Genomic DNA, 14,634 nt, shown 5'->3' on the forward strand with positions numbered 1-14,634 from the left:
ACATGAGAGCAGGTCAGTGGACTTTTTATTATTAGATAAAGTTCATCTTTGCAGAAATATTCTCATGGGCCAGGCTGTGGCAGCAGAATGAACTCTCACAGGAGTGATGAGACTTTGCTAATTCTCCTCTGCTCCACATGCAGAGCCTGTTTCACCATCCTCATCAACACTATCAGAAAAGTCTCTTAAAAAATCTAAAGACCCTACAACAGATGCCTCCACAGTTCTCTGCCCCTGGAAGAGAAGAATACAAAGTTAAATAAATACATATATGTATGTGGAAAATATACACTGCCTAAAGTAGCATAGGAAAAGCTTAGTATAGGCACACTGAAGTTAGTGTTACTGTGACAGAAAAGAGCAGAACAGAACAGAGCAGAGGTTACTTCTTTGTCCAGATCAATTAGCCTACGTTCTGGCAATTAGTAGTTAAAATATGTGATGCAGTCAGAAACCTCTTTGAATCCTCTTTATTTACAGGCATGTATAGAATGTCCTGTTCCCTGAGCAGAGCAGGAATCAAGCAAAAGGGAAGTTTCCTGAGTCCCGCTTTTAGACCTCTTCCAGACCACACTTTACCCAAAAAGTGAGTCCTCTTCCCTTTTTTGGCAGCATCATATTTCCTGCCCTTTTCTTTCCATCCCTTAGATTTTCTTAGATGTGTAGTTGGTCAAACACTTCTCCCTCCCCTAAAAAAGGGAGCTCCTGACCAGGCTTACAAGCAATATACTTTTTATGACACTATTGTCTCTATTTTAGTCCTTAGTGCCACATTGCCTAATTGCCACATTCACTGGCTTTGAACAAATTTCACCAAATCTCCATGATAAAATTCCAATAGCCAAATAAACTAAGTTTGAAAATGTTCTAATCAAAGTATGATTGTTCAGCAGCAGATACGTTGAAGAAAGGTCAAGAAGTCTTCATACAGACAGCTGAGAAGAAACCTGTCCTTGGAAGAGCCTGCTGAATCTCAAATGGTTTCTATATTCTCTTAAGCAAAAAGTTTTATAATCCTTTTGCATTTTTCACCCTATCTAATATGTCTGTACACTTCTTAGCTATCTATAATTGCCCTAGTAGTAAATGTCGAATCCACTCTTAATCCTGCTAACTACCTGGAGCTCTATGATAGCTAGCCACCATGAGTTTCACAAGTTGCTTTTTTTTTTTTTTTTATGTGTTAAAAACGCATTTCTTTGGATTTTATGTAGTTACAGAGCCTCTTAATTTAGATATACATTTCATCTGCCATTGACAGAAAGAACATGTGATCTATTTACTTCCTCCACCTTCGTTTTTTTCTGTTCTACCAATATGTTTCCACTTCCTTATCATCTTTCCAAACCAAGCAACCTCTGTTATTTCAGCCATAACTCAGGTGTAAGGACCTTTTATTTTTACAACCACCTTTGCTACCTGGATGCCAGCTTGTGTTTTCATACTTCTTTTTGAGACAAAGGAAGCAGGACTTAGACCAGAATCCTGGATGATGTCAAATTTCATCATTTATGTCTTCATGACGTGTCAGATACGGCTTTAACATGCTCAGTATTCAGCCCCATTCAGACCTATAGCCCCATATTGATCAGCCACTTTCACTAAGCTGTTAGACTATCACAATTCTTTCCTTAGTGCTGAACAACAATATTTATGAATAGCTTAAATTATTCCCTCCAATGAACTGTATTAAAAGGAATAATTTAAGCTACCTTGTATTCACTAACAACAAAAACCTTCACTTCTCATGTCACAATCTATTAATTAATTTATTTTTTAAATCCTCTTTTCAAAACCTGGCTGTCAACCTCTAGTTTTTGGCATAGTCTGATCTTCCAGGTTATCAAACATTTTCCCATTGGTCTCAGTTTTATGTGAGCCCCCTGTACTTCCCATACAAACTCTGTTCTATGCTTGAGGTTCCAAGTCAATGCTCCTCTATTTTTTCTTGGCATAAAAATAGAGTAGCTGATATCTCTTCCTCTACATTCTGAAAATTTACATGCAAACAAGGAAAAGTTTACAGCCTGGGTCAGTGATGCTTGGTTATTCCCATACTTCATGGTACTAGCACCTTGAACCTTGCTTTGAGAAGCTATTTTTGCCATTCTTCTCCCAGTACAACATATACTTAAAACTAGTAGTCCATTATGTCAGTCATTTTGTTTCTGTAACCACAAAGACCAAAAATACATTTTAAGACCACTTTCTTTTGCTGTTAAAGTAATGCAACAGAGAATAAATTCTAGCATTCTCATAAAGGTAAAGAGAGAGAGAAGCATGACCTGCTGATGTAAATAAGACAATATGGTAAGCCCAATGCAGCAGGTGGAATTTCTCTTTTTAGTTTTATAACTGTGGACAACACAGTCATTGCATTAAGATATTCATAATGGCATGTCTTAACTCTGGCTATTCCAGAGTGTAAATTGAATTTAACTACAGACATACAAGAGAAAAGTGTGCAATTATGTTTGGCCCCAAAGATCTTAACAATAAAATAATATCCCTGACCCATCTCCATGACAGAAAAAGTGCTGCCAAGACAATGTCAGAAGACAGGATGTAATTATGTGACAAGGAAAGACCAAGATTTTGAAAGAAGGAATTAAATGTGGGAACCAAGTACATTGACAAAAGGATCTATCTGTCCTAACTTCTAAAGCTGAAGAAAACAAAGCCTGACCTTGTTGATTTATGTATATTTAATTATCAATGGAAGGAAACAGAAGTCTCCAGCAGTGATTCATTGCCACCTGTTGTAGGTATCTGTCTGAGGATGATGTGAAATGCTCTCTGGAGATATCTGCTCTATATATAGGACTCCAAATGGAGCCCTCACAACCTCATTCCAGTGAAGAAATCCAAGAGCCATAAGGGAACCAGACTTGACAGAAACATCTAACTTTAAGGCGGCTGAATTAGGTTGGATATACTTAATGATATACTTAATCCAGTTGTCCTTCTGTTTAATGCTGTGTCCCCTTTCCAGAAGACCCCTACAGCAACCCTATTACAAAGTCACCCCAAGTGGTCACAGTGCAATGGACTCAAACAGACACTAACCACAGCAGGAGTCTGCAGCATCTGGCATTGCAGTGGCCCAAACCTTAGCAGTAGCTTTTCCAGAGATGAGCTGCCTAACAGCTCACAGCTAACAGCTCACGTACGTGTATTCACAGTTGCATGTAGACAAAAAAAAATAAATATAAAAAATCCAAGTTTTCTCCATTACCCCGTAAAACCCACAGTAAAGAGGTGAAGGGAAAACATGAGCAGGCATGAGAGGCACACTGACATGACTGGATGCAGATGGACATAATCTTGTTACGGTTATGGCCTCAAGCTGCACCAGGGGAGGTTCAGGTTGGAAATTAGGAGACATTTCTTCTCAGAAAGAGCAGCCGAGCATTGGACCGAGTTGCCCAAGGAGGTGGTGGAGTCACCGTCCCTGGAGGTGTTCAAGGAAAGGTTGGATGTGGTGCTAAGGGACATGATTTAGTGGGTGACATTGGTGGTAGGGGGATGATTGGACCAGATGATCTTAGAGGTCTTTTCCAACCTTAGTGATTTAATGATTTGGTACAAAAAGAAGAACTACATTACGTGCATAGGTGTGCTTGAGCTAAAAGCTCACCACTATCTTCTCAGACCTTACTTTCCTTCTAGAGAGAGCTGATGAGGACAGCAGTTGTGAACACCAGTGTGACAGAAATGAGTGTGAAATGCAATACTGCTTGTTCAGCTCTTTGACTACTTTATTGCCACTAAAACACTGCAAGTGCTACATATATTATTCAACTTTTAAGAGTATAACAGAAACTGGCAATCATTACTGGCTTGGCCCAGATCTGTGTCAAATTTGTTCTAGCTGAAAATAAAGAGTATAGCTATTACATTTTGAGTATGAGAATTTGATCATTAGCTCATATAATTGTCTATTAATATATGAGGATTGGTTTCTCTCTCTGTGAATGGACAAGGAAAATAAGCTCATAATGCTCATAGTCAGTCCCACCAGCTTTAGTGTTGGCCATACATGGCTGAAAAATTCAGTTCAAATCCTGCTGTGGTAGAGAATCTATGTAGACCTAGTGCAGGCAAACAAGCTAGGTGGGATGTGAAAATTTTATGATAAACAAAGAAAGAAAGAAAACTAAAAAAATAAATAAGGAAATCTACTTCCACCTTAAAAATTCAATGATACAACCCAGTCAGTTCATTGCCACTGGGATTCTCCTGCCATTGGGCTTCATCAGCCAGACTAAGGCTGTGCACAAACAGCTGCCCTCCTACTGCACTGCAAGAGGTATCTCATCCAGGAGGTCCTGCATAACACCTGCTCCTTGTGTCACCATACTGCCCACCCCAGACATTTTCTAAAATGTTATCATGACCATTAGTAGAGGCCAAAAACCTTTGCCCCAGCTGCATAGAGAAAGAGGAAGAGACATCTGCCAGGCCTCAAAGACCATTTATATATTTGTTAGATTAATAAGTGAGGCAGCAATATAAGTGTTCAGGAGTTAGAAAATAACAAAATTAATGTGACTCTAAAGCTGTCTTGTGCATTTGTCTTATAATACTGTCCTTAATTACATTACCACTGCTTTTTCTCTTTCTTTCAGTACTCAAGATAATTGCTGGTTAATTGCTGTTTTCTCCTTATAATTTGCTACTGTAGTACCCAACTTTATCTGAACCACTTACATCAACGCAGCTACACACCCTGTAATGAACGTCCCACACTCATACTAGAACCAGTACACCCCAGAGCATGAGGCTAACTGTAGATACCTGAGGTACTCCATGAGCTGGTTTGACAGCTGGATTTAACACACTTGTGTACAAACAGCCCGTGTAATACTTTTTCTGAGCGCACCCCATGAACTTGATACTTTTGGGAGCGTCTGCATGCATGTACCAAGTCTTCAATGGGGCATTGCCGTATGGAGGGACCTTTTGCCTCTCTGAGTATACAGAAGCTATAGCAACCACATTCCTAACTTAAGCATTAGTCAGGCAAGACGAACAAGCACCCATGGCACCTATTTTGTTGGATAGCCAGCATTTTTGTAGTAGCCACTGTTTCAGGTCAGTCTTCATGTAGGCCATTCATGCCAAAGACAGAATGTGGAGTGCCTGCAGACAATTCTCCCTCCTAGCACCCAGTCCAGCCACATCTCCTGCACACCATCCCAGCTGTGTGTAAGGACAGCCATCTGAGCCCTGAGAGTCCCATGGTCTGAAGAAGGGCTAATTGTAACCAAATAATTTTACATGCTTCCTGGATATTTTAGTTCCCCTGCACTGAGGAAGAAAGAAAAAAAGTGGAAAAATACATTCACTGTATTCAATCAGAGTGAAAACAATGGCAAAAAGGTTTATGAAGATCATAAGACAAAATTTTTAAGCACTTTTAAACTACTCTTACAGAGGTAATTGTCCCCTCTCCTAGAATTATATGTTACATACCCATCTTCCTGAGGAGAAAGGCAAAAAGAGAAGGATTCAGGAGAGTGAAGAGCATTTTAGGAAGGATGTAGTTCGATAAGCAAAGAAAAAAAAAAAAAAAAAAAAAAAAAAAGATTAAAAACGTATTTAAAAAAATAATAATTAAAAACAGGAAGGTTAAAACCAATCTTCAGTTGAAATGGGCTTGGTTAGGAATATCAGTTCAAGAAAAACTTATCCCTTCTACTGTTTCTCTTCAACTTTCACCTCTAGGCTTATCATCAGGCTCTTGAAATGAATCCACAACTGTTCAAAAAGTCATAACAGTCAGCAGGACCTATTTCTGCACAACAATAGTCCTCACAGTCCTCTTTAGATGCAAAATCAATGAGACTGCAAAGCACAGAGCTTTCATCAGCCTTCTAAATTTGCTCAATTAAAATGGTGCTTACGTAGAGCAAGCAGCTTCTGTAACATTTGGAAAAATCTCTGAAGGCCAACTGGAAACAAGCTAGCACCACCTACACTGGATGTAGCAGGTAAAATTAATGTATAAATTTGGCTAAACAAATCAGAATTCCACTGGCATGCAGCAGAGTTGAACCTGATCTACTGTTTTGACACTGTAATTAGCTGCTACCTGATTTATCCTCTACCCTTTATAAGATTTGACACTTCACTGATCAAACATAGTTGTGTTTTTTTTCTTATCAAAAGGGGTCAAAATCTTCTGTTTTGTGAGCCAGAACTTGGCTAGCCAGACCACTTTGCATTAGTATTCGGATGGTGGCCCAGCAGCAGAGTAGTATGGAGGGTAGCAGTTGTTTTGGTTTGAGCCCACTTTGTGTTTTTTAGCCCTAAGCATTGCCTCTAGCCAGTTGCACTTCCTTAAGAGGATTATTTGCTAGTGATATTTTCTTGAAAACACATCAACACAATGTGATGCTGTTGCCTTTGCTTAGGAAAATAAGAGAAGTTAATGACCAGGCATATGTCCAGGAGGGATTACTGGTGTCATTAATATTTCTTGTTTATTTAGTGGCTTAAAAATAACAGCAACAAAACCAGACTTCTCTCAAAACTTGTTTAGTGCAGATATAGCTGATTTTGGTAAGCCCGTATCCCTCTCTACCCTTCCACCACTCAATTCCAGTTCTTAGCCTGAGAGAAACATTTGGCTTTCAGCCCTACAGGCAACAGAGTAAGCTCTCACAACAAAATATTCCTTAAGCTTGACCCAGATCAATATGTTTCATCATTTCCAGTGAATTAGGCAACAACTCTGGTCATTTTTGCTAAAGAGTAGATCACTGGGGGGGGAATCACTGTCACAAAATACTTCCCATGAAGGGTGTTCATAATGGGGAGAGCTTTGTGCCCTGGTGCTGAAGGCACTCATGGGGATGTGTTGCTCTGAGGGAGACTGCGTTTTAGTGAGAGCATGGAGCTGAAATGAAGCCTTCCACTGTTCAGAACAATGCCCTAAATCTCATCATAGCACTGTGGTGTCCATCCTCCCTTAATGAGCAGGCCACTTAGCCTCTTCCACTCTCCAGGCAAGGTCCTGTGTCATAAGACGAGTATACAAATTTGGGGGTATGATCATAGAATCATAGTATAATTAAGGTTGGAAAAGACCTTCAAGATCAACTGGTCCAACCATCACCCTACTACCAATGTCACCCACTAAACCTAAGCACCACATCCAAATTTTCCTTAAACTGCCCCAGGGTCAGTGACTCCACCACCTCCCTGGGCAACCTGTTCCAGTGCCTGACTGCTCTTTCTGAGAAGAAATGTCTCCTCATTTCCAACCTGAATTTCCCTTGGCACAACTTGAGGCCATTCCCTCTTGTCCTATCACTGGTTATCTGCAAGAAGAGACCGACCCCCAGCTCCTCACAACTTCCTTTCAGGCAGCTGGAGAGAGCAATAAGGTCTCCCCTGAGCCTCCTCTTCTCCAGACTAAACAACACCAGCTCCCTCAGCTGCTCCTCACAGGACTTGTGTTCCAGGCCCTTCACCAGCTTCATAGCCCTTCTCTGGACATGCTCCCAGGCCTCGATGTCCTTCTTGTAGTGAGAGACCCAAAGCTGAACACAGTACTCAAGGTGTGGCCTCACCAGAGCTGAGTACAGGGGGACGATCACCTCCCTGGTTCGGCTGGTTACACTATTCCTGATACAAGTCAGTTTGCTGTTGGCCTTCTTGGCCGCCTGGGAACACTGCCAGCTCATGTTCAGAAGAGCATCAATCAGCACCCCCAGATCCTTTTCCTCTGCACAGCTTTCAAGCCACTCTTCCCCAAGCCTGATGAGTTCGTCAGGACAGAAAGCGATGTCCATATCCTGAGACAAGAACTCTCTCGAACTCTTCATAATAAAGCTGATCTGTTTGGTAGGAAATATGTGTTTCCTACACACACTTCTGGGTCCTGGGCAGAGCAGAGCAGGCACGGCACATCACAGTGGTGGGAGCATTCACCCATGAAGCTGAATGCTGCAATACCTGTCCCTGTTTTGGAGGTTGTGCAGAGGAGCATCAAAACTGCCCTGCTGGACCCAGTGGTGCTTCTAGGCCCTCTTTGTCTCTGAGAGAAATCAAGTAGGAAACTCTGTTTAAGAAAACCATATGAGTCTGAATTCAAACCTAGTGTAGGCAATAGTATGTCCCTCTCTATCTCAGAACATGGGAAAATCACAGTTTCAGTGTACTTTTCCCCTAAAGAAGAAATAATGAAAGCATATTGTTCCTACTTTATAAATAAAGAACATGAAGGCCAAATGGGCTGCCAAGATCTCACAACAAGGAGCTGAGTTTCTAGAATTGGTTGTTGGTGTCCTGGAGAAAACCTCAGCTATTGAAAGAATTAAAAAAAAAAAAAAAAAAAAAAAAAAAAAAAAAAAAAAAGTGAAAATGTCTACTTTTACTTTTTGATAGTTAGGTAAGTCACAAGGAACTGCCTGACAGTATGCAATATTCTGCACTTGAAACAATTGAAATGGTTACTGACCCTATGCTGCTTTTGCTGTTCAGAGAAGGTTATGTAAACATCTATCTCTGCGGGTATGATGTTTGAATTCCCTGCTGTTATGCTACAAAATTCATTTAGGATCTACTTTGCTGGGAGATGTTTCTGTCAAAAAACATATTGCCCCAAATATTGAGGAAAACAAACCAAAAAGGCAACAAGAATGTAACAAAATGTATGTTCTCCCTGCCTTCACAAAAAGCAGTTATTGGTGGGCTGTGTGTGTGTCTGTGCACACACACCATTGTCGGGTGTGAGCCTAGGGGATCGGTTTGATGAAGGTGAATTGTGAAAGCAAAGCAAGTATGGAGAAAGCCAGCTTCTGTAAGTGTACATGCAGTTTTGCATATAGTGTAATCCAATCCTGCAGCTAAAAGAAATGTTGTACAACCCAAGATCAGTGACAGAGCTGGGAGTCCCTTACAAAATAATCCGGACTTGTAAACCTGTGTAAAACCGCTGAGAAATAAATCACATATGTACGTACACTGTGAGTCCAATCCTTTCACAGTGGGCATGTGGAGTCTGACCCAGCAAGCATCAGGCTGGCCAAATAGAGATTTTCATCAGGCACTCTGGTTTCTCGTCTGCCCTTCACGGTTAAGGGTCAGGCTCCTTTTGCTTTTCCAGTGCCATCTGAGCATCCTCTCCTGTCAGCACGGGCACGCTGAACATTGCATCAGGAGCTGGTGACCGGCCAACCTGGCAGCTGAAATTATGGGTCAATAACCTACTGGCATGCATCTGGCCACTATAGCTGTACAGTACTGATCTCTGTTACACAGAGTCAAAACTAGTTCAGTACAAGTTGCAGAGCTCCTACTTTGTCAGCTCCTACAGGATGTTCTTTCTACAGAAATGCAAACACAGACCCTCTCCCCAGCATCAAGACATTACAAATTCAGCTCCTTCACAGCCATGTGGATGTAGGCTAGCTTAGTCCACACTTTGTGATAGGGAAACTGAGGCATGGCGCGCGTGGGTGACTAGCACAAGGTCATACAAGTCAGTAGGAGTTCTGGGAATAAAGCCCAGAAGTCTCTGGCATATTGAGACACAGGCGTATATTTCATACTGCCTTGGCACACTGCGGATGCTCTACTCTCCTCCCTGTACTCAGCGTGCCACAGAAACAGCCTTTGTTCTCACTAACTTGCTCCAAATATTTCAAACATTGCTTCTGCTGTGAACTGTAAAACCCGTATCTGGTCTCTAAGGAGTGTTTGTCTGTCCAGGATGTGGCTGTTTCTGCTCACTACCAGACTGGGCTTCCTCTGATCTTGAGTATTTGCTAACTTCTTTATGTCTGGTAGGGATACAGGGTCAGTCAGGAGAGCCTCTCCTGACATTTTTAGTTGTTGTCTCCTGTCCATCACAGAGACCCTCTGTACACAAAGAGTGACCATGAGGAGACCTATTTTCATTTGTTTGTACCAGTAATATTTAATTCTGATAATAATTGCAGCTTTTGCTCATTGCTAGTTTAAGCAACAAAAAGATGCAGTAGCCCATTAGCAAATCTTCAAGTCACAGGAGGGTCTACAGCCATGGTTTTTATTAAGCTGTTTGTTGACTGAAACCTGTGCCGAATGTGAGTCAGGTCTTTAAATAAAGGAGGAAGAATTCAGAGTGCACCTAGGACAACTTGTGAACCCTGCAGATAACCAATAAACCATTTGTGGGCTCTCTATTAGATTTTTCTTGGGAAGAAGTCCTGACCTTGAAAGTTGTGTAAACATGGAAGTTGTACAAACAGGTTTTCCCCCTGGCTCCCCTCTTGCCCTGTTTGCAGTACAAGGGATGGTATCACATACTCTCCACACACTGATGATAAGCTGAACTAACAAGAATATGAAGAAAATGTGCCAAACCCGCAGAGGGAAATGAAAATCAAATCCCCTTTCTCGCATCAGCGTCAAATTTTTATTTCTTGACAAGATAGGAGCTCACTGGAAGGGAAACGAAACGATTAAAGAACAGATAAAAACTAGAAGGAAAAAAAATATATTCAGGTCATCTACTGCCCTCCTGTGGCTTTGTGTGAAGCACCTGCAAAACACGGTTTCAGATAAAAGGCCTCATCTGAATTTACCAATTAGTAGGTTGTCTTTCCCCAGCACTTCATGCTCAGCTGTTGGCTGAAAGATCATTTCTAACTTAAATAATGTTTATTAATTAAAATAAACAGACTGTATACCAACTGTGTAATTTAAAAACCATGGGAGAATTCCTTGTATTAGTACTTCTCTACAATTTTATTGCGTTCTTATGAAAAAAATAATAACCAATATAAACCTTTGATATAATAGCATTAGTCTCTGAGGTTAACCTTGTATTTTTCCTTAATATAACATGACAGTCTGAAAATTTACTGGATTAGGCACAGCTAGGATTGCAAAGTCTTATTCATTTTCCCATGCCATTGCTAAAGGGGTAGGATTGGAACTGCTGGTTTGATTCAACAGTATTTTGGGCGTGTGGTGTATTTTCTGTCACTGCATATAAGACTGAGGTGACATTGAACAATCTTAAATCAGAAAGTCAATACGTTTTTAAGAATTTCTGGAGTTCACTTGAGTTCTTTCCCACTTTTGCCAATCATCAATCTACAAATCGCTAAATTTCTGCCACACAGCCAACACAATACAGGTGCATCCTGCTTTCAAACCAATAATGGAAAGATGTGCCACCAAAAAGGCAAGTGCCAAAGGTTGAATAAAGGAGGGGGTCAGTGCAGAGGTGAAAACTAAGGGCTGGCCTCTCTTCCATGGATGGCCGTGCTGCCCAAGGCTGCAGGCAGCTGCCCCATGCAGTGGCAGGGGAACCTGGTGAAGGGATGTCCTGTGCTGCCCAAACCCACCACAGCCACCCTGCCAGACCCAGTAGGGCAGGCACACAGCCTGGTAAGCTACTACTGGCCTTGGTCAGTACTGGGACCAGCACTGTTTGACTTTGTCATTGACATGGACAGTGGGATTGAGTGCATCCTCAGCAAGTCTGACAACAACACCAAGCTGTGTGGTGTGGTCAACATGCTGGAGGGAAGGGATGCCATCCAGAGGGACCTGGACAGGGCTGAGAGGTGGGGCTTTGCAAACCTCGTTAGGTTCAACAAGGCCAAGTGCAAGGCCCTGGACCTGGGCTGGGGCAATCCCAAGCTAGGTGGAGAATGGATTGAGAGCAGCCCTGAGGAGAAGGACTCAGGGGTGTTGGTTGATGAGAAGCTCAACATGAGTTGGCAATGTGTGCCTGCAGCTCAGAAAACCAAATGTATCCTGGGCTGCATCAAATGCTGCATGGGCAAGGGAGGTCCCCCTCTGCTCTGCTCTTGTGAGACCCCACCTGGAGTCCTGCATTCAGCTCTGGGACCCCCAGCACAAAAAGGACATGAACATATTAGAGGAAGTCCAGAGGAGGGCCATGAGGACGATCAGAAGGCTGGAGCACCTCTCCTATAAAAACAGGCTGAGAGGCTGAGGGATTTGGGGTTGTTCAGCCTGGAGAAGAGAAGGCTCCGGGGGGACCTTATAGTGGCCTTCCAGTGCCTTAAGGGGGCCTGCAGGAAAGCTGGGGAGGGACTCTGCCAGGGAGTGTAGGGATAGGACAAGGGGGAATGGCTTTAAACTAAAAGAGTGGAGGTTTAGACTAGATATAAAGAAAAAACTCTTCACTCAAAAGGTGGTGAGGCCCTAGTACAGGTTGCCTAGAGAAGCTGTGGCTGCTCCATCCCTGGAGGTGTTGAAGGCCAGGTTGGATGGGGCTTTGAGCAACCTGGTCAGATGGGTGGTGTCCCTGCCTGTGGCAGGGGGGTTGTATTTAGATGGTTTGTAAGGTCCCTTCCAACCCAAACCACTCTATGTTTCTATGATTTCTTATCTGTCATCTAGTCACAATACATAATTAAAAGCAATATGAGTACCACATGGCCAACCCCTTAAAGAAAGGTATCAGGGTTCTTTTTGCAGCTTCTTCTGGATCTCTTTGGGGCCTCTTTCAGTCTTCCCAGGCAGAGAAAGCAGGAACATTTTTGGTTGAAATGTTCATTGTTGGAGCTCTCTTAGTGAGATGGCAGCCTGTAGGACCAGGATGATGTACATCAGAGCGAGCAGGAGTCTCTGCTGGAGACACCTCAGATCAACCAGGAGGAGGGTGAACTGCAAAAGCAGAAGGAAGGCAAATAAGATACAAACTCTACACCAGTCCTTCACAAAGAAGTTTTGTAAAATAATTAGTTTCTGCTTCCTCATATATGACTGCTAAGGGATGAAGTACAGTGTAGGGAGCACTAGGTGTTTAAGAAATGTGGTGTAACTGCAGTAGATGATATAATTGCACGGCTGAAAGCTGGTGGCATGATTTACTTGGCTCACACATTACATTGGTTGTCTGTACCCCATTTAAGATGAAGAGGTTAAAGGAGGGGAAGGAACAGCACTTTAAATTAAAACCATCATTCTCTCATTTAAAGGTTTGGATAAACAAAAAAAAAATAATTATTATTATATTGTGGATACATATGGAGCAAAATGCTGACTGAACTAGGCCAAGTGGGGGGCATCCAAGGGGTCTGACATCTCTGGTGTCCGTCAATCACTCATATCTGTTTGGCTTCATTCATGTGTCAAACAGAGAAAATATTTACTTACCTAACAAGGACTCGTTTGCTTATGTTTGCAGTGGCCTGATGACATGATCTACCCTCGATGCCAACACGGCTTAGATTACAGTTAAAAATGGCACTTCTGTTCGACAGAGATTACACTCAGAGTGAGAATGAAAAACCAGCTAAACCAGGGCTTTGCTGGGTCTTTCCTTATTCGGGGCATTGTTATACCAGATCAAAATCAGGGTGATTGACGCCTAAGTTGTCTTTTTAACCCCAGTGCAGAACTGTGGGGATGTGCAATTAATAACTGGCCCTGGCACCTTCCAGCGGGGAATCAGATAAGGGACATGGTGTGAGGCTGGTATTCAAGCCAGAGCTGCCCCAATAAAACAACACATTTCCCTAAATATATATATATATATATGACAGAAAAAAATAAAGACAGAAAAAATACTATATATATATATATATATTCATATTCAGTATTTTTTCTGACTTTAATTTGAACAGAAAAAGGAAAGCAAGATTTGCAAGCGGAAATGCTGCAAGATGACTCTCTCTGCTTCAACATCTTTTTGCTTGTGAAGTGGCATAGTGTGTGCTGAAAGGCTGCCCCAAAGGGCACCATCAAGCAGGCTGCAGGGAAGGACTCTAGCCTACATTTACATGTAATTTATATGACTTGTATCGTCTCTGAGTCATTCCAGACATGTTTTGGTACCCATGAAATTCAATCATAGATGTTTGTAATCACAGCCATACAAATTACGGCCTTATAAACAAGTTTAACCTGAATGCTGAGTATTTTATTTATCATTACCTTCCTCACTACAATTTCCTCTCCCTCAACACACCTCCTCAGTCACCAGAATACAGTAGAATACAAAATTGTCTGCAGAGCTGAGAAATTGTTTCAGAAGGTGAATGACCCATGTGGCAAGTTCTCACTTATGGCTGTGCAGGTAAAAGTCGTGACAGAATTTGTATGCTATAGAGAAACCCCAAAGAGCAGCAGCAAATCCTAAAGTTTCTCACCTTACTAGCACAGAAAATGTTCAGCTTCAAGATCATCTTTTAGAAACCATTCTGATGCCTTCAAAGACATCAGCAAACCTAGGAACCTGTTTTTAGACTGGTAAAAGTTTATCACCAAATCTACCTAGCCTTTTTATCATCTCTTTTAAGAGACTGACCCAATCGTCATTGTGATTGAGCGATCTGCTTATTACAAACTTTGTGAATGGGAGCCTGCCTGCTATAGCCACTAGATCTCTTTCATTGGGTGTCATGTTAAATGTGAAGGAGATAGACATCTTTGGACCTCAACTATCCCCACATCCCAAAATAAAATAGAAAAAAAATATCAGTATTGGGGGCTGAGACTTCATTAGTGTCAGAGGCTCCTGCAGTTGCAGGTAACTCAGCTGGAGGTTATTCCCAAATGATGATAGTGAGGGAGGAGGCCTCATCTCCAGCTGAAAGTCATCTTTGCTCTGCCTCTGTAGAGGCAGGTGGGAAAACTGCTAATAAACCTCATCCATTG

Source organism: Aythya ferina (genome assembly GCF_964211825.1).
Source record: "Aythya ferina genome assembly, chromosome: 3".
Taxonomy (NCBI): domain Eukaryota; kingdom Metazoa; phylum Chordata; class Aves; order Anseriformes; family Anatidae; genus Aythya; species Aythya ferina.